The sequence below is a fragment of the Lissotriton vulgaris genome, chromosome 4_1 (genome assembly GCF_964263255.1).
Source record: "Lissotriton vulgaris chromosome 4_1, aLisVul1.2, whole genome shotgun sequence".
NCBI classification, from domain to species: Eukaryota; Metazoa; Chordata; class Amphibia; order Caudata; family Salamandridae; genus Lissotriton; species Lissotriton vulgaris.
In genome coordinates this window covers 1,475,335,603-1,475,356,142 of record NC_141691.1, presented here as the reverse complement: position 1 = coordinate 1,475,356,142, position 20,540 = coordinate 1,475,335,603, and the positions used below count along the sequence as shown (strand labels likewise).

At 51.8% G+C, this 20,540-nt stretch overlaps 1 protein-coding gene across 1 annotated transcript in view; it reads left to right on the top strand.

Annotated features, from left to right (window-relative positions):
- Positions 1-20,540, top strand: part of PRKDC (protein kinase, DNA-activated, catalytic subunit) — a 2,818,033-nt gene that overhangs the window by 894,315 nt on the left and 1,903,178 nt on the right. The gene's annotated exons all lie outside the window — the stretch shown is intronic.

Here is a 20,540-nt window from a genome sequence, read left to right as displayed (position 1 = left end):
ACCACCTCAGCCACGTATACTCACATTAACATCCTTTAACAGTGACCCTCAAGTCTCCAGAACCCCTCTCTTTCATATTTATTTTGTTTAATAGCACTTTACTTCGCATACACATTACACAGAGACTCTGAATCACTGTGTGTAAATCACTGTATAGGAAATGTTGCACCAGACAGAGGAATAAAATGTCTCTTCTTAACAGAGCTGGGATGCTAGGGTTTTAAGCAAACGTTTGAAGTGATATTTGGCGCTGCACAAACGCGCGGTCTGGTTCCTGGCGCCCATAGCAATGGCTGTAGTGCACAAAGACCCTACACTGCCGCACACAGAGGAAAGAAATTAGAGGGAACATTGGCGCAGAGGCCTAAAATCACCAACACCAGGTTACAGAAACAGGCTAGGAAAATGCAAAAAATTTCGGGGTAAACCTGCCAAAAGGGCCAAGTCCAACAGCGACAAAGCAGACAGTGCGCTTGAGCGTTTCAAGGACTCCAGGGCTACGACCAAGTCCTTGGGCCTGTCGGACCAGCGCCAGCAGACTTCTGCTTCTCGTCCCTTTCGTGGCCAAGGAAGGGGCTCCCACACACGTTCGTTCAGCCACAGGCCGCAGAACCAACCTCAATGCGGTTGTGGACGTGATAACCGCTGTGGCGGTGCAGGGGGCAGAGGCCCGGTCAGTCCACATGCACACCCGCCTCCAAGCCTTCCTAGTCCGTGCTTTCAGGCCCATTCCACGCCAGTGGGAGGCAAAGTTCGCCATCACCTATTCTACTGGCGTACCATCACTTCGGACAGGTAGGCGCTGCTAATCGTCCGAAAGGGCTACTCCCTCCCCTTCGAGGTGACCCCTCCAGCCATGCCACCTCATGTCGGGGGATCACTTGCAGCTTTTGTGAGAGGAAGTTACGGCCCTCTTGGCTAAGGGGACCATCGAGCCCGTTCCTGGGCCAGAAGTAGGTTGTGGTTGTTATTGCCACTACTTTATGGTCCCCAAGAAGGACAAAGGGGACCTGAGCCCTATCTTGGACCTCCGGAGGAAGTTGTTGACGCTCCTGAAGGAGAAGTTCAAGATGCTGACTTAGGCTCAGGTCCTGGCTGCCCTGGACTCTGGAGACTGGATGGTAGCGTTGGACTTGCAGGACGCATATTTCCATATCCCCGTCCTCCCGGCCTACCTGCGCTACCAGCGGTTCACGGTAGGCCACGAGCACTTTCAGTTTACCGCGCTCCCCTTCGGCCTCACCGGTGCCCCTCTAGTGTTCACAAAAGTGATGGCGGTGGTCGCAGCCGATCTGCGCAGATTAGGGGTTCCAGTCTTCCCCTATCTCGACGTTGTTGAAGGTGGGCTCGCCCCAGACAGTCGTTTCCCACCTCCAGACTACGGCCGATATCCTGCACTCGCTGAGGTTCTCCATCAGCGTGCCAAAGTCATACCTGAGTCCCTCTCAGAAGCTCCTCTTCATCGGAGCGGTTCTGTACTCTGCGCAGTTTCGAGTTTTTCCTCCCGAGCAGCAGGTTCGGGATATGCAGGCTCTGATTACGATCTTTCAGCCTTTATCCCGACGCTGCGGCTCCTGGGGCTGATGGCCTCCTGCATCCTGCTGGTACATCACGCCAGGTGGCGGATGCGGGCTCTGCAGTGGGACCTAAAGTTCCAGTGGGCACAGCATCAGGGCAACCTGTCCGACCACGTCCTGATCTCGGAGGGCACAGCGAATCAGTTGCAGTGGTGGCTCAGGGACCATTATTGGGTCAGTGGCAGATCCCTCTCCCTTCCCCAACCGGAGAACAAAGTGGTGACGGATGCGTCCCTTCTGGGATGGGGGGCCACATTGGGAGAGGCGGAGATCAGAGGCCTCTGGTCTCCGACAGAGTCCTGGCTCCATATCAACCTTCTGGAGCTGCGGGCGATCCGGCTTGCACTGAAGGCATTCCTTCCCTCTGTCCGGGGAAGTGTAGTGCAGGTGTTCACTGGCAACACCACCGCCATGTGGTACTGCAACAAACAGGGCGGGTGGGGTCGTGGATGCTTTGTCTGCGCCTCTGGACATGGCTGGAACACCAGAGCATCACCCTGGTGGTTCAACACCTGGCAGGTTCCCTGAACGCCAGGGCGGACTAACTCGGCCGACCGTGCATGATGGATCACGAATGGCGTCTGAACTGTCACTGGGGCAAGTTTGTTGCATGGTGTGCAGAAAAACAAGTTGCCCCTAGATCTCTCCTTTCACAGGTTCTCTTGATTATTCTCACCCTGGCCCAGTCGGGCTCCATATTGGGCACATAGAAGGGTTATTTGTTGGCCATATCAGCATTCCTGTGGCTGCCAGTTCAGCCTTCTCGTTTCAAGTCCCTTTTTGTAAATAGATTTCTGAAAGTTCCTCAATATATCTTTCCACAGCCTCTTTCATTATGCCTCAGTGGGACCTCAACCTGGTTGTGACCTCTCTCATCTGTGCTCCCTTTGAGCCACTCATAACTGTCCAATCAGACGTCTTATCATCAAGACAGCCTTTCTTGTGGCAATCACCCTACACTCGCTAACCCTCCTCGCTTTGCCAGGAGGCTTAGCGAGTAACCGGCGCTCTTGGCGCACCCACCTTATGTAATATTCTACCTGGACAAGCTGATCCTTCAGACTCTAGCTTCGTCCTTAACAAAGGTGGTGACCCCGTTCCATGTAGGCCAGTCTATCACCCAGTCTGCCTTTTACACTCTGCCTCCTCCTTCTGAAAAAGAGGAGCAACTCCACCTGCTGCATCAAAAAAGAGCATTGTCATTCATTAAAAAAAATATATATTTTTGTTAGAGTTCCTGGTACAACATAGAAGTACAAATCTTCAGTTTGGCATTTTTTCAATACTTGTGCATTACAATTATTATAAATGAAAACATCATTAACAGTTTGGAATCCATTCCATTTCCCAACGGCTTAGAAGCCTACGATATTACTCTACTATTTCACGTTCATGACAATGGTACTGTCCCTCAGCCCTGCCTATGCCATTTCACATGCTCAATTGCTCTGCAGGCGGGTGTGTTCTTATATTAAATCTCAGATATGCTCCTATATACAGCTGGTACACTGTCTCATTCCTTCCTCACATGGGTCCTGTGTTTCCCGCCCCCGCCTCCAGCAGTGGGTTAGTCAACAGATACGTACATAGGGGATCCCATATATCCTTAGGTCTAGAGGTGAGGGGGGTAGTTCTGCATAGGCCAGTGACTGCTCCTCCCAAGATATGAGATCTTGGAGCCAGTCCTTGAATTTGGGAGCCCTTCCCCTACCCTACCTGCAGGCTACTTTCACTTTGATTAACACTAGCCCCAGCACTGCGTATTTCCTGTAGGCAATTTCTATCTAATCCGTATAGCCCAGCAGCGCCGTGATCAGGAATGCAGGCAGGGGTGCTCCTATCGTTTGTCCCAGCACTCCTAAAACTTGCTGCCAGTATTATTTAATGGCTGTACACTCACAGGCTAAGTGTTGAAAATCTGTGCCTTCCTACCCTCCCACAACGGTCACATTTATTATTCTCCTGTACCTGAAATGTATACATCTTAACTGGCGTGTATTCTAATCAATGGCATTATTTAGAATGTATTATATGTAAGCGGCTGCTGGCAGAGATGCGCCCTGTCTGCTGACTGCAATATTCCCATTGTTTGTCTGGCAAGAATGTACTCAGCACCACCTCCCAATGCGCGAACCTGTAGGGACAGCCCCAAGCGATCTCTGTATGCTATGATACAGGAGGGAAACCACGTGTGAAGGAGAGGTGCATTGAAGTATTCCTGTTAACGGAAACGGATCCATATAACAATACTGCTCAATGGCAAGGTGCGGGATATAAGGGGGAGGTCGGAACCAATATGCTGCAAAGTGTGCCTGTGCACATAAATAATATTACTCTATGTCGGGGGCTTCAAAGCCAGCGTCAATATCTTCCATTTCAGCCTGAGCTGCTTCCCCCCCAAGCCCCTAAATGAGTCGCATCAACTGTGATTTCAAAGTTTTGAAAAAGTGTCGTCCAGCATTATATGCTATATTGATAAAAAAATAGAATAGTTTAGGCAGGATTACCATTGTGATCAAGGAGATTCTCTCTACCATGAACAAGTTCATGGAGATCCATTGTTTGATCGAGTTTATTAGGGTCTCCAGATCTCTCCCATAGTTAGCACGCGTGAACTCTGCCTTATCCCTTGAAACCTTTATCCCCAGATACTTCACCTCTGAGGTGCACCATATTATACGGTAATCTAAAGCATAGGGGTAGATAGTCTTGGTGAGGGGGAATATCTGGGACTTCTGCCACTTAATATTGATCCCTGAGATCTCTCTGAAAGCGATAAATGCGTGTAGTATGGGATTGAGGCTTACCTGTGGGTCCCGAACCTGTAGTGTGATATCTGCGTAGAGACACCAATATATGTCTAGTAGCATAGCAAATAAGCAAATAGCATGTTCCTCTGTGGTGTTGGCGCAGCTTAGCTGGCAATGGCTCAAGGGCCAGCGTAAACAGGAGGGGGGGGAAGTGGGCACCCCCTGTCTCCTGCCATGTGAGATCTGGAAGTGGTCTGAGCTCATGTTATGTTATGTTATTTCAAGTTTTAGAGCGCTCGGCTGCCCCAGCAAAGGAGCGTCCCAGCGCTTTATCTGGAAGAAGGAACACAACCAAAAGAGAAGATGAATTAATCAGAAGAACAGTCATTGGGAATCAGGAGGGAAGAGAAAAGTTTTAATGGCCCTCCTAAATGCAAGCAACTCATCCAGAACACGAATGCGGGCAGGGAGTGAGTTCCAAAGCTTTGCTGCCAAAACGCGGAAGGAACGCCCACCCGCCCTACTATGTTTAAAACGTGGGACTATGGCCAGATTTTGTCCCAATGACCTCAAGTGCCGAGAAGGAACATAAGGCATAAGAAGATGTTCAAGAATCTGCAGAGAGGAGAGTTTAAGGATTTTAAATTCGATCCTTTGTATCATAGGTAGCCAGTCAAGTTTCCGAATGGTTTCCTTGGCTGAACAGAACCTGGGTAAGCCTACCAAAGCTCTGGTTCATGCCATTATTAGTGCTTATGGCTAACGGTATAGCAGTTCTATCCAGGATAGAAATCCAGGAGACATTCCCATTCTCTTTGGTACCCCCACAAGGTAATCCCATTGCACAGAATCAAAGGCATTGGTGGCGTCCAAAAAAGTACGCTACCAAGGCTATCTGTAGGTATACATCTTGCATCAACGAGAAGAGGGTGCGGAGACTGTGCAATGTCGCACATCCAGGGAAAAATCCTACCTGGTTGGGCAGTACAAATGAGTCCATGAAGAGGCTCAAGCGGCTAACCAGCACCTTGGCCAGGATTTTAACATCACAATTAGGGAGAGCAGCCCTAACTTATCACCTGGCTTTTTGGGCCTTAATAAGGAAGGGAACACCCCCTCTTGCATGGTTGGGGGAAAATACCTGTATCTCTGGCTTCCTTATACACCTTTTTAAGTTTGACGGTCAAATGTTCCACACATGTTTTGCAAAAATCATCTGGGCTTGGAGCTCGACCTAATCTCGCCTGCATCACTGCCATTCTAATCTCATCCCCCTCAATTGCAGTGGATAGAAACTTCCTCTTCGCCACCCCCAGTCATCCCAGGGCCACCTCTTTTCAGTATGGAGTCATTTCAAGCGGTTGTCTACTCTTTGTAGTGTAAAGGGAGGAATAGTATGTCATGAATGCTTGGAGTATGTTGAGTGTACCTCTCTGGACTGTGCTGTTAAATTCTTGGATTTCTAACACATAATTAGAAATATAGGGTTTGCGGATTTGGTCTGTTTGCACTTACCCAGTCCTCTCTTCTTCACCATAACTACGGGCTCCAGAGTATTTGCCCGGAAACAAAAAATGTACGTTCTGCAGTGTCCCTATACTCCGTCATCTTGTCTTCAGGGGGAACCTGTATATCCCCAGTAGGGGAGTCAACCAGTCAGTTCTCAAGGAATTTGAGGTCTGTCTCCAGCCTATTAATAGTAGTGTGTATGTTGTAAATGTAAATGTAAATGTAGTTGAGCTTATATAGCGCACAGCTACCCACAGTGGGTGTCCCGGCGCTTGCTTAGGGAACCCGTCCTGATATTCCCCTGTGTGATAGGCCCAGCAGGTATCCACAAGGTGAAAGTCAGGCATCCCGCCGCGAGGGGCCGTTGTGGAGATTAAGCAAGCTATTGCCCAGAGTCGCAGAGTGTGAACCCGTGAGTCGAGAAGGCACCGGAGCGAGAATTATCGAGTCCGTGGAATTTTTAGCCCAAGACCCGCCGAGGCGGGGAATTGAACCCTGGTCCAGGACCGATCTCAGCTTCCGGGTCTGCCGCCTCTAACCCCTGAGCCACACTTCTCCACTAACCAACTGTGCAACACCCTCCTCCCTTTGCAATGCAAATCCCCCTTATGGTGACCTTCAAGGCCTCCCTTGGCGTTTAGTTGAGGGACCCACCCCATGTTACATTGGAAAAAATCCAGTATTTCTTGTTCAACTTCCACTCTAAACGAGGCATCTAACAATGCCTTCGAGAAAAGCCGCCAGGCTAAGTAAGAAGTGCGGTTGGTTGGAAGAGCCAATATCAGCTCCACTGGGGAGTGATCTGAATACGTGCGTGCCAGATGCTTGACCTGAGACACTCAGGAGCCCAAACCTCGGGAAACAATCCAATATTCAAGTCTCGATCACGTGGAATGCACGGCCGAGTAATGAGTGCCCTCCTCCAGTGCCAGATGGCGGAGTCTCCATGTGTCGAGGAGGTAATTTTCAGCATGAATGGTCCACACCTGGCCCTGGGTTGCGGTATAGTGATGGCGTTGGGGATGTGACCTATTGTTGTCTGGCTCTAACGTTGTGTTAAAATCCCCCCATATCACATATGTTAACCCTATGTTCATCACCTCTCACCATAGGGTGTTAAAGAAAGCTGGGTGATCTGTATTGGGACCATGGCAACACACGAAGGTGATAGAATATGTCACCAGTTTGCCCCACATAAGACTAAAACGGCTCTGCATATCCTGGAGGGGCCCCATAGCCACATACAGCATGTGTTTTTTAATCAGAAACCCCGTGCCTCTGGCGTATGTAGAATCTGAAAGAAACACGTTGGTGTTAGATTCCTTACCTTAGAATATCCCCAGGCGTCAGTCTGGATCCGGAAACTTTTGCGTAGCAGTACCCCTGCTCGTCGGTAGGCGTCGTCTGCAGGCGTCCCCTGCGGCTCCGCGTCCGTCGTTGGCGTTGTGCGCCGTGATGACGTCGCTGGAGTATATAGACGCCGCCTCCGCGCGCTGACGTCAGTTCTTCTTTTTTCCGCGCCAGCAAGCGCAGATCCGAAGAGCAGTACTCCGGTCTTTTGACCAACTTTGTTATAACTTCTATCTCTTTTGGTGCCTGGTAGGATGCCCGGTTTCAAGAATTGTGACAGGTGTGACCGCACGATGTCGGTCACGGACCATCACCGACTCTGTCTCCGGTGCCTGGGCCCCGACCACGACGTGGACGCCTGCGTCGACTGCCGGGCTCTCGCTAACAAGGCTAGACGGGAGCGGTCCCGCAAGCTGCTTGAGCTCCGGGTGTCGGCCCCGCGTCGGGAGCGGTCTCGGTCCGGCCGGAGGTCCAGGGAGCGTTCGAGGGAGCGGTCGCGGAGCCGCGCCGAGCGCTCCGGAAGTTGTCACCATTCGTCGGGCTCATCAGGTAAGAAACACAAGAAGTCGGGGCGTCGTCATCGCACCCCCGACTCCCCCCGACGCTCGCGCGATGCGGCCGGGGGTTCGGGTGAACCCAACTCCGCGGCTCCGCGAGTGTCGCCGGCGCGGCCTGCCTCATACCCTCCGGTCCCTGGGCACGGTGCGACGCCTGAGGAGATTGAGGCGTTCCTCATGGCCATGAGGGCGCTCAGTTCTCCGACGGGGCCTACGGCGCCTTCGGGCCCAGTGCTACCGTCCGGGGGCCCTGGCGGGTCGGGTGTCCCTGACTCGACGCCATCGGGTGCTTCGGGCTCGGTGCCGCCGACGGCTCCGACCCCGGCGCTGCAAGGGCCTTCGGGGTCGACGCCGGCTGGCCTGCCGGCTGGTTCGGCGCCGATTCCATCTGGGTTACCCCCGACGCCGCCCCCGCGCAGCGCCGGTTCTCCTGTGCCGGCTTCGGCCGGCGCTGGGGGTCCGGCGCCGGCTCCGGGCGGCACCGTCCCCATTCCTTCCCCGAATCCGGACGCGGAGTCGGACCGGCGTCGGTCGACGCCGGGCTCGGCGCCGATGGGGCCTGTGAACCCCGAGGAACCGGTCTACATCGTTGACTCAGAGTATGGAGATGATGGAGAGTACGGGGAAGGTTGGGAGGGGTCTGAGGACCCTCTGTCACGTGAGTGCCAGTATGACCCGGACTGGACAGGTGATTTGGGGGATGCCAGTGGTCTGGACGACTCTCCTAACCCTGGTTTTGTCTCTCCTCCTTCTGTGGAGTCGGTGGAGGGAGCTGCATATTCAGTGGTGCTGATGAGGGCTGCCAAGGCCTTACACCTTGAGCTCCCCGTCGCGGCCGTGAGGCCTAACATCCTCACTGAGGTCTTCAAACCGCAGTCATGCCCACAGGAGCCACTGCTGCCGTTTAACGAAGCCTTGTCAGACGTTCTGTTGGGCACGTGGTCCAGGCCCGCTTCAGGTTCGCCTGTTGATCGGAACGTGGCCAGACGCCACCGTCCTTGTCCGGACAACCCCAAATTCCTGTCCGCCCATCCCACTCCCGAGAGTCTGGTGATCCAGGCCTCTACCTCCCAGTCCGCATTCCCGTCGGCCCCGCCCGATCGGGAATCCAAGAGGTATGACCAGTACGGTAAGAAGGTCTTCTCGTCCCTGAGTCTGGGACTGCGGTCTTGCAACACCGCATGCCTCTTGGGCCGCTACACCCACTCTGTGTGGGACACGGTCGCGGAAGTGCTGCCAGAATGCCCCATGGAGGTGCGGGCGAAGCTCGGCAAGGCTGTGGCAGAGGGCCGAGACGCAGCTAAATATTCCATACGGTGTGGTCTTGATACGACCGACTCGCTGGGCAGAACTATGTCAACGACGGTGGCGATTCGTCGCCACGCCTGGCTGAGATCCGCCAACTTTTCGGCAGACGTCCAAAATGCCTTGATGGACATGCCGTTCGATGGCTGTCGCCTCTTTGGTGACAAGGCGGACCACGCGCTGGAACGCTTCAAGGACTCCAGGGTCACGGCCAAGTCCTTGGGTCTTTCGACCCAGCGCCAGCAAACGGGTTTGTTTCGCTCCTTTCGTGGCCAAGGAAGGGGCGTCCCCACACGTGCTGCCAGCCACGCGCCGCAACAATCCTTTCAACGCGGTGGCGGCTGTGGAAACCACCGTGGCGGCGGTAGGGGTCAACGGCGGGGTCAGGCCACACCTCCCCCCGCAGCATCCGCCTCCAAATCCTCCTAGTCTGTGCTTTCGGCCCCATGTGACGCCAGTGGGTGGCAGGGTTCGCCATCACCACGCTCACTGGCGCACAATTACGTCGGACAGGTGGGTGCTGCAGCTCGTCCGAAGGGGCTACTCCCTCCCCTTCGAGACTACTCCTCCAGCCATGCCACCGCAGAACCACCGTGTGTCGGGGGACCACTTGACGCTTCTGCAGGAGGAAGTTACGGCCCTCTTGGCCAAGGGGGCCATCGAGCGCGTTCCTGGGCCAGAAGTAGGGCGTGGTTGCTATTCCCACTACTTTCTGGCACCCAAGAAGGACAAGGGGGGCCTACGTCCTATCTTGGATCTAAGGAACGTCAACGGCTTCCTCCGGAAGGAGAAGTTCAAGATGTTGACTTTGGCTCAGGTCTTTGCTGCTCTAGACCCGCAAGACTGGATGGTAGCGTTGGACTTGCAGGATGCGTATTTTCACATCCCCGTCCTGCCGGCCCACCGGCGTTACCTGCGGTTCACGGTAGGCCAGGAGCACTTCCAGTTTATCGTGCTCCCCTTCGGCCTTACCAGTGCCCCACGGGTGTTCACAAAGGTGATGGCGGTGGTCGCAGCCCATCTGCGCAGGTTAGGGGTTTCAGTCTTCCCCTACCTAGACGACTGGCTGTTAAAGGCGGGCTCGCCCCAGACAGTCGTCCACCACCTTCAGATGACGGCAGACCTCTTGCACGACCTGGGGTTCTCCATCAATGTGCCGAAATCACACCTGTGTCCCTCTCAAAAGCTCCTTTTCATCGGAGCGGTTCTGGACTCGGCGCAGTTTCGGGTTTATCCTCCGGAACGGCGGGTCCTGGATATACAGGCTTTGATTCCCATCTTCCAGCCGCTATCCCGGGTTTCGGTCAGGTTGACGCTGCGGCTGCTGGGACTGATGGCTTCCTGCATCCTTCTGGTGCATCACGCCCGGTGGCGGATGCGGGCTCTGCAGTGGGTCCTGAAGTTTCAGTGGGCCCAGCATCAGGGCAACTTGTCCGACCACGTCTTGATCTCGGAGGGCACTGCGAGACAACTGCAGTGGTGGCTTACGGACCGCGATTGGGTCAGAGGCAGATCCCTCTCCCTTCCCCAACCGGAGCATGTTGTCGTGACGGACGCGTCCCTCCAGGGCTGGGGTGGCCACTTGGGAGAGGCAGAGATCAGAGGCATATGGTCTCCGGCGGAGTCCCGGCTCCATATCAACCTGTTGGAGCTGCGGGCGATTCGTCTAGCACTGAAGGCATTCCTCCCCTTTGTCAACGGGAGTGTGGTGCAGGTGTTCACAGACAACACCACCGCCATGTGGTATTGCAACAAACAGGGCGGGGTGGGGTCATGGACCCTTTGCCAGGAGGCTCTGCGCCTCTGGCAGTGGCTGGAACGTCAGGGCGTGACTCTGACGGTTCAACACCTGGCAGGTTCTCTGAACGCCAGGGCGGACTAACTCAGCCGTCGGTGCTCGATGGATCACGAATGGCGTCTGAACTCGGACGTGGCGCAAGGCATCTTTCTGCAATGGGGAGAGTCTTGGTTAGATCTATTCGCCACAAAAGAGAACGCGCAATGTCATCAGTTCTGTGCGTTGGAGTTTCCAAGACGGCACTCGCACGGCGACGCCTTTCGGCGCGAGTGGAGTTGCGGTCTGTTATACGCCTTTCCGCCTATACCACTTCTGCCCAGAGTGCTGCAGAAGATCAGGGGCGACCGGGCCCAAGTTATCCTTGTGGCTCCGGACTGGGCTCGAAGGTACTGGTATCCCGAGCTACTCAGCATGTCAGTCGGTCCCCCGATCCGCCTGCCCCTTCAGGAGGACCTTCTGTCGCAGCAGCAGGGGACGGTCCTCCACCCGAACCTGTCCAGTCTCCACCTCCATGCTTGGAGATTGAGCGGCGGCAGTTGAGGCCATTTGACTTGCCTCCTGAAGTCTGTGATGTAATTCTGGCAGCCAGGCGTCCCTCCACTAAGTCGGTATACGCCTGTCGGTTGAACAGATTTGTGGCATGGTGCACAGCAAAGGCTGTGGATCCTCTTTCTGCCCCTCTTTCCGAGGTTCTTCTGTTTCTTCTTTCTCTTGCCCAGCAGGGCTCTGCTCTGGGCACTATCAAGGGCTACCTTTCTGCCCTTTCAGCCTTTCTAAGGCTTCCTGATCAGCCTTCTTTGTTCAAGTCCCCGATTGTAACGAGATTCTTGAAGGGCATCACACACATGTATCCACCTGTTCCGTTTGTGATGCCTCAGTGGGACTTGATCCTGGTTCTTACCTTTCTGATGTGTGCTCCCTTTGAGCCCCTTCATTCTTGTCCTCTTCGTCTCCTGACTTTGAAGACGGCTTTCCTGGTTGCCATCACCTCTGCCAGGAGAGTGAGTGAGCTCCAGGCTCTTTCTGTCCAACCTCCTTTCCTGTCCATTCATCCTGACAAGGTGGTTCTAAGGACTAGACCTTCTTTCCTGCCCAAAGTAGTTTCTGCTTTTCACATCGGGCAGTCCATCACCCTCCCCTCCTTCTTCCCACCTCCGCATCCTTCGAAGGATGAAGAGCGGCTCCATCGTCTGGACCCAAAAAGTGCGCTTTCATTTTATATGGATCGCACACGCCAGTTCCGGGTGGATGACCAACTGTTTGTTGGCTACGTGGGTGCGAAGAAGGGACGGGGGGTGTGTAAACGAACCATCTCTCGGTGGGTCGTTCTGTGCATCAAAGCGTGCTACTCTTTGGCTCGGAAGGAGCCTCCTGTTGGGCTGAGGGCCCATTCCACTCGGGCCACCGCTGCTACTACTGCCCTGGAGTCCCTTTGCAGGACATTTGCCAGGCGGCTACGTGGGCCTCGCTGCACACCTTCGCGAGGCACTACTGCCTGGACAGTCAAGTCCGGAGGGATGGCTTCTTTGGCCGTTCTGTCCTCCAGGACTTTCTGGTGTAGGAATGTATTGGTTCGCAGACCCACCACCGGGGTTGGCATTGCTGGGGTATCTATTCTAAGGTAAGGAATCTAACACTAACGTGTTTCTTTCAGATGAACAAGTTACTTACCTTCGGTAACGATATATCTGTAAGAAACATTAGTTAGTGTTAGATTCCTTACCGAACCCACCCATCCTCCCCGTTCTGCGAACTGATACCTAGGGTTAAGGACATCCCTTTCAGGGCCCTAGTTTCAAATGGCACCAGTGTTGGTTCTCTCATGGCTCTGCGTTTTCTGGCGCGGAAAAGCTGTGTACAAAGAACTGACGTCAGCGCGCGGAGGCGGCGTCTATATACTCCAGCGACGTCATCACGGCGCACAACGCCAACGACGGACGCGGAGCCGCAGGGGACGCCTGCAGACGACGCCTACCGACGCGCAGGGGTACTGCTACGCAAAAGTTTCCGGATCCAGACTGACGCCTGGGGATATTCTAAGGTAAGGAATCTAACACTAACTAATGTTTCTTACAGATATATCGTTACCGAAGGTAAGTAACTTGTTCGTAGGAGGCAAAGCATCTGTGTTCCACCCATTAAGCATGAAACAAAGAAGTCGTTGAGGGGCTAAGATGCGTCTCTTGTAACACAGTGATGTGAATGTTGTTTCTGTGTAGATAGGCTAAGACACGTCTGCATTTATGTGGATTTGCCAGGCCCCAGACGATCCATGTCACAAAATGAATTTGATTTCTCCTGACATCCTGTCATGGAATTGAGAAGAGGCGTATCAGAATTCCCAAGCATCGATTGCATGCCAACAGGCATGCGTTGATCAATAAACGTATACTACGAGCTATAACATGCACGATGCATCCAGAAGATTTGATTTCCCCCCCTCCCCCCTCCTACAGCGACAACCCAAACTTGTCAGAGTCAAAATGCCCTCCCTCCCCAACAACAGTAACAAGAAGCAGTAGAATACTCATTTCCAGTAGTGGCTCTCTTATGAACATTTTTCAGCAAAAATCTATGAAGTGCTACTGCAGAAACCAGCCTCTTGGAGGACCCATAGGGTTCGTTCCCCACCCCAATCCCCCAACCATATGAGGACAGTGGAGCGAGTGAGATGGAGAGTTGTGGTGAATAGGTATGAAGGAAGAAAGTGAATACTAAGACAAAGATAGAAAACCAAGTGATCTGGTAGGCATCTCCTTATGGGGTAGTACCAGAAGGCACAGCAATGTTCCCCGCCAGATTAGAAATGGGGAGGTGCCCGGGTGTGGTCCTATGGCGGTCACAGTGAGCTACTGCGAGAAATTGTACCTCAATAAAAAGACTGGCCTTTATCATTCTATCTTATCCAGTTTGTATCCCACTGGGAATATAGAGAGTACAACAGTTATAAGTCACTAACAGCACAGCGGTACCGTGGTTCCCATAGAAGCAAAAGCCTCCCCTCACCGGTCCATTCATGGGGTACAGCTATCCTGGCTCCGACATCTGTGATACTGAGCATGCAGGTGAGCATGTTGCACCCTTTCCGGCTAAGCTGGGTGCATAGTCCAGTTTAGCCTGTTGCAGTTTTCTCTTCACTAGCACAGATTTCCTCCTGGACTCCTGAACTGCCATAGTGAAGTAGGGATACATCGCAATGGGGTATCCTTCAAACGTAAGTAGTCGCTTTTTCCTGGCCAGACGGAGGACAACATAGCGATCACAATACTTGAGGAGCCTGGCGACAATGGGCCTTGGGGCTGCACCCGGATGAGGCCGGGACCCCAGTGAATGATGTGCTCTCTCAATCACCAACTGTGCAGTGAAGGCGTTGGTTCCAAAGGTGGTCGGCAGTAGGCATTCAGCGTATTCCTCCATCCACCCAGTATTCGCTCTTTCTGGTACACCTAGAATTCGCATATTATTGTGCCTTGAATGCGCTTCTAAATCTTTATTTTTTGTAGCAATGACTTTTAATAGGTGCTCCATATTCAATAGTTGCTCCTTCCTGCCATCCAATGTGTCCTCCAGCTCAGAAATTCTGTATTCTGCTTCTTCAATGCGGTTTTCCTGTTTCTCTAGCTTTTGAGCAATGAAGTCCATGTGGGTACACACAGAGTCCATTTTTGTCTCAATTGAGAGATTTCATGTCATCTTCAGGGGTCTGTTGAGTAGTAGAGGATTGTTCTGCCATGGTTTGATCTGTGTCACCTTGCTGGGTTCATGTTGTTTTGCGGGGTTCAAGGGGCAGCCTGGCCTGTTGAAGGAATCGAAATTGACAAGGCCGGACTATACTTACCAATAGCCCATATATAACATAAAGGAATAATAAGGCAGAAGGTTGAATCGTTTATTCAATCAAATTCAAGCCCTGTCAGGGGAGCCTCGGTCTACACGACTCATGGAGGTGCGCAGAGGAGACTGCCGAAATACAAGCGATACAAAGCCTATATACGTTTTCACACATTCAGGTTAACACCTTACAAGGAAAAACACAAGTTGTCAGTAAGCCAGCAGGAAGACCCATATAAGGCACCATTGATTGCTAGTAGCTAAGCCGGAGCTATTCCGGGGCAGGTCGGTGAGGTGCCCTCTTGTCTATCTAAAGCCCGGGGAGTAGAGGGACGGGCTTTGCTAGAATGCACGCATCCCACAAGAGGGGCAGGTGCGACCTTGGGTTTCCCTGAACTACACACAAAAGATCAGAGAAGCAGGCAGAGTGATTCAACATGGTTTCGTACCAAGAACTAACCCATGTGACTTCTGGGAAACAGTACATGAACACAGGGAAAAACAACAAGGTGGCCCTAGTTATATCAATAGGTCTAGATGGGCCTACATGAATCAATTGTAAAGCATACATATATAGCATTATACTATGTGGTTATTCATATGCATATACAGTTATATGGTACATAGTGGGCCAATCATGAATATATAATTTTATATCCCAACACTGTTTCCCCTCTGTACTGCCCATAGTCGATCCTTCAACGATTCAGCAGAACCTTCAGTTGTCTCGGCATGGTCGGCCAAAGGCTCCCTGTGAGGTCTCCCTCTGCTACGCAGCCTCCAACAGGCACCTCAAGTCTGCAGCGGTGGGGACCAGGAGCCGGCCACCCCTCTCATCTTCAAAAAATGCGCTTTCTGCAGAAGGGGATCCCCACTACCAGTCCCACTGGAGTTTCCCCTCACGACCGGCACAGGGCCCTTCTCATCCCAGCTCGGGCCATGTTCAGCTGCGCGTGGAACAGTCTTTCATTGGGGGTAGGCCCCATGTATTGCGGAATCCCAATGCACCTGCCAATTGTATGTGAGGCCCTTCACTGTGCAGACCGCAGCCTGTCAATCCTTTGCATCCTATCCAGGCCTCAATCCGCACTCCAGCAAGGTGCCCACCAGCAATTGAGCATTTTTTGTCTCTGGCATCGCCTGCCTCCGTTTCGGTGCCACTTGTCTGGGTCACTGGCCGCCTCACTTCAAGCTCTTCGCTGCTAAGGGTGTCCCTATCTAGACCCTACTCACAGCAGATGTTCGCGATCCCAGATGCTCATTGGGGCGCCGTTGCTCGACGTCTAGGTCCTCCAACACCTATCCTCCCCTCCATGCAGCAATATCACCATATCCAGCTGCAGCAGCCTCAGACCCACGCTCATCGCAGCGTCCCCTCGGGCCATGTCTCACAGTCTCCACGCAGGGAGGCTCCTGGTTCCTGCAGTCGGCGGGGACAACCGAGTAGCCAGCAAGGGGGTTCCAGAAGCCCCACGGTACTCAGGGCTGTGCGGCCATCATTTGGGTCAATCACAGTGGGTCATTGGGCAGGATTGTCCTTTATTCGTCCTGGGCTGCTGGAGCCTCACACAAGTGCTGCCATCTTGCGTGCAGGCTCTCTAGCGCCCAGAGTGTTTTCATTCTAATTGACCCCACAAAAGAGTTCTGAGTAGACAACCAACTCTTGGTGGGGAATGTTATAGCCCAGAAAGGGAAGGGGTACATAAATAGACATCTCATGATGGATCACGCTCTGTATCCAAATCTGCTAAGCATTGTCCAAGAAGCGACCCCACTGAGGACTTGCGTGCTCATTCCACTAGCCAAGGCTGCAACCACTGCATTAGCGTGCAGAGATCCGGTTCTGGATATTTGCCAGGCAGCAACTTGGGTGTCTCTGCACATATTTACCAAGCACTACTGCCTGGACAATCCGGTTCGCAGGAACGGACGCTGTGCCCATTCAGTCCTGCAAGACTTTCTAGTGTGAATTTGTTTCCCAGCCCCCCCTGGTGGCGGTATTGCTTGGGTGTCTCTGCTGAGGTAAGGAATCTTCAGCTAGAAGTCTCTATCAGATGAACAAGCATATCTTTGGTAATGCCTTATCTGGTAGAGACTCTATCTAACTGCAGATCCCTTACTGATCCACCTATCTTCCGTGCTCTGTGAATGGATTTCTAGACTTAGGGCTGTTCCTATTTCAGGGCCCTACTTTCACACACCAGTGGTAAGTACTCTTCGTGACTCTACGCTTCTGGCAAAGAAAGTAGCAAAGCAAACTGACGACCGCGTGCTGGGGTGGCACCTATATGGGCTCGCAGAGCTGACCAGCGCCAACTACCAGCGCGCAGGGGTACTGCTCATGAAATATTTCTGAATGCTGTCTGGCACCTGTGGATAATTCTAAAGAAAAGAATCTGCTGCTAGATAAGTCTCTACAAGGGTCACAGGGTGAGGCATTACTGAAGGTAAGTAACTTGTTCATTACCAATTACTAAATACGTAAGCAATCTAAGCTAAAATAAAAATAAAACAGGAGCTGTTAAAAGCCGTTTGAAAGCTACGGAGGATGAACAGGAATGATCTCAGGAATGCTTAACTTTACAGTGTTTGCATCCTGGCTTTCATTAAGTGATCTGTTGATGGTGGGGAACTTAATGATGCTTGTGTATGTGTTACTGATTTGACACTCAGGGATGTATAGGCAAATGCTGCCAATCATTGAACTAGAAACTTATTTCCAAAAGCCCATGAATTAATTGCCCTCGGTAGTACTGTGAACAAACATTGGAATGGACATGTAATAACTGCATCATGCAAGCCGCAAATTCAACTTGCCTGGATCTAGTGAAGAGGTGGGGAGTTCTCAGGTAAATGCACCAGAAAAATGATTACCGAAATAAGTAGCTCATTCATCTTGATGGTAAAGTACATTTTATTATGTAAAAGGAGTGTCAGTTACAAATAGGGCAAAGCAAACATTTAACTGGGGTGCTTGATTCAATATGAGCGATCTGTAACTTTTTCCTCAGTCTTGTGTCCCTTGAAAACTGTTTAAAATCTCATGCTAATCCTTTATTGGTTTGGTTGATTGCTTTATTTCGATATGCATATATCATAAAAGCGATACAAAAGATTAAAACAGCATGTCGAAAAGAGTATGACTGTACATTAAGTAAAAAACAGTAAAACACATTAGTTTGTCATAAATTAGTTAAAAGGAGATTAAATTGATATGGACAGTCTTCTAAGTCTAATCAACCAGGCCCATTTTAGAAACTTGGCAACGGCACAAACAATCGGAGGGGCTGTATTAGTTAAAAGAATCCGAAGGGCGACAGAGTGCTGGCGAGTACCCAATTCTCTGCAGATAGGTCCAAGCCAACGTGATCTTGGTCGGCCATAATCTGGGCATTCGAAAAGAAAATGTGGCACAGTCTCTGGTTTGTCGGGACAGAGAGCACAGTATCGTGAAGAGGGCTGGGATTTATTCCACCTGGAACAAAGGTCAGCCAAGGGTAACAACCCCAGCCGGAATTTGATGTACAGGGACCGGTCCATGGCAATTGTTATTAGGTCCATGTACGGCTCGTAGGCGACGACATCTTTTATCAGCAGAAAAGCTGCGGTGGTTTTGCAGTGCTGCTGATTACTGATGCGCTTCACACGGACCCACTCCCAAAAAAGTTTTTTTAGGGTCTCCTTCGGGGGAGCGGAGTGACTATGCCAACAAGAGTCCAGGCCTAGGTCCCCTAGGAGGTGTTTAATGTTCTTCAGCCATTTGATACTGTGCCAACCGTCGGAGTGCATCACCTCAGCAAGGCCATCAGCGTAGGGTTTTAGCTCCGGTACCCTCCACAGGCGGGCCCAGAGCAAGAGGGGTCGAAGGCGAGCCTGATCCCCTATTGCTTTACAGCCAGCATCCATGAGCACTGGGATAGTCGGACTACTCGATGGTATGGCAAGGAGATCTTTAATGAATTTGTTTTCGGCCTTGCACAGTAAGTCCACTTTGCCCAGTCCCCACAATTCAGCTCCATATAGTGACGCAGGGACCGCACGAGCTTTATAAATGTCAAGTAGGGGGGCAACACAATGTTTTGTTGAGTTGTTAAACTCCTTGAGGAGGGCCCCCCCCACCCTTTTGTGGGTCAATGCCATTTTATTGATATGGGCGGTCCAGCTCATCGCGTCATTAAGTCGAATTCCCAAGTAGTCGAATTCTGCCACTCTTTCTAGGGGTATAGAATTCAAAATAGGGGGGCGGCCAAGTTTGCGGGGTGGGTGCAAAACTAAGTACTTGGTCTTTTCCACATTGATGACAAGGCCCCTGGAGGTGCAAAAGTCCTGGAAGCGATTCAGTAATGTCTGGAGACCTTGGGGGGTTTTAGAGATGAGGAGGGTGTCATCGGCGAACAGCAAGGTTGGAATTTTTACGCCTCCCAGAGTGGGAGCGTCTGCTGGTTCGCCGAGTAGATGGTCTACCACCCCATTGATATAGAGGGAGAATAGGGTGGGGGCCAGAACACAGCCCTGCCTTACTCCCCTCTCGACCCTGATCTTATCGGTCTTTTCCCCGTCCAACCCCCATCTAACCTGGGCATAGGTGTTTTTGTGCAGTTTAATAAGGAGGTTTAGTAAATACGGGGGCATCCCTAGACTGTGTAGCACCCTCCAGAGTTCCTCCCTGGGAACCAGGTCAAAGGCAGTCTTTAGGTCAATAAAGGCCAAATAGAGACTGCCTTTGCCTAGCTCCACCACCTTCCAGTGTAGTAACAGGAGCCTAAAAACCTGTTCGATGGTTCCGGTGCCTGAGCGGAACCCAGCTTGCATGTCAGACAGGATGTGGTTTTCATCCACCCATTGCGAGATCCTCCCCAAAATCGCTTTCCCCGCCAATTTCTGGGTCGAATCTATTAGGCTTATAGGCCTATAGTTCCCAGGTAGGTCCCTACTGCCCTTCTTGTATATGGGGACCACCTCAGCACCTCTCCAGGAATCTGGCACCGGGCCTCCCGCAACGATTGCGTTGAGGAGTGCAGAAATTATTACCCCCCAATCTTCCGGGTATGCTCGAAGAATATCGCCTGGGAGGCCATCCGGGCCAGCTGCTTTAAGTGGTACCAGGGTTTTGATCTGTTTTGTAACATCCAAAACGGAAAAGAATTCCAGGTCTTGGGCCAAGCTAGAGGGCGGGAGGTCAAAGGGGTCATTTAGTGAGCCTTCAACGGCAGAATAGAGTTTTTGGAAGTGGGAGAACCAAGTTTGGGCGTTGATGGTACAGGTCCTCAAAGTATCGTCAGGACGGTTCCTGTTGCCCACCAAATCCCAAAAACGTTTTGCATCTTTCCCTCGACTGGCGGTCAGAAGGTCCTGCCAGAAGTTATCCTCCCACTCCATCTTGGCGCTTTTTTGGCAGAGTGCGTAGTGCCTCCTGGCCACCCTAGTCCTAGATGGTAATTTGGACTTTACTGCTTCAATGAGAAGTGACTTCGCCTCCCTGCACTTCTGATTGAACCAGCCCAATCTGCCTCGTGGGCTTGGTTTCCTTCTGTTCGTGTTAGCTGGCACTACGAAAAGATCGCTAATAGCCTGGGTTATAGTGCAGAATCCTTTATTTTCCGCAGAACTTTATTGTTTGTTTGATAATGCTTTTCGCAGCAGACCAATACAGCGCTAAAACATACTACCACCTTAACTATGTTCATACCTTGTATGTAGAAACCTGTGAGTATCACTGAGACCCATCAATGTTAGAAGATATACAGAGGTTCAGAATCTTTAACTGATTGATTTGTTTATTTATTAAGAAAAGCACAACAATTCTTTTTCGGTTACTAAGTTGAAAAGGCACCCATGAAAAGTATTCTTTTTCTGAAAGATG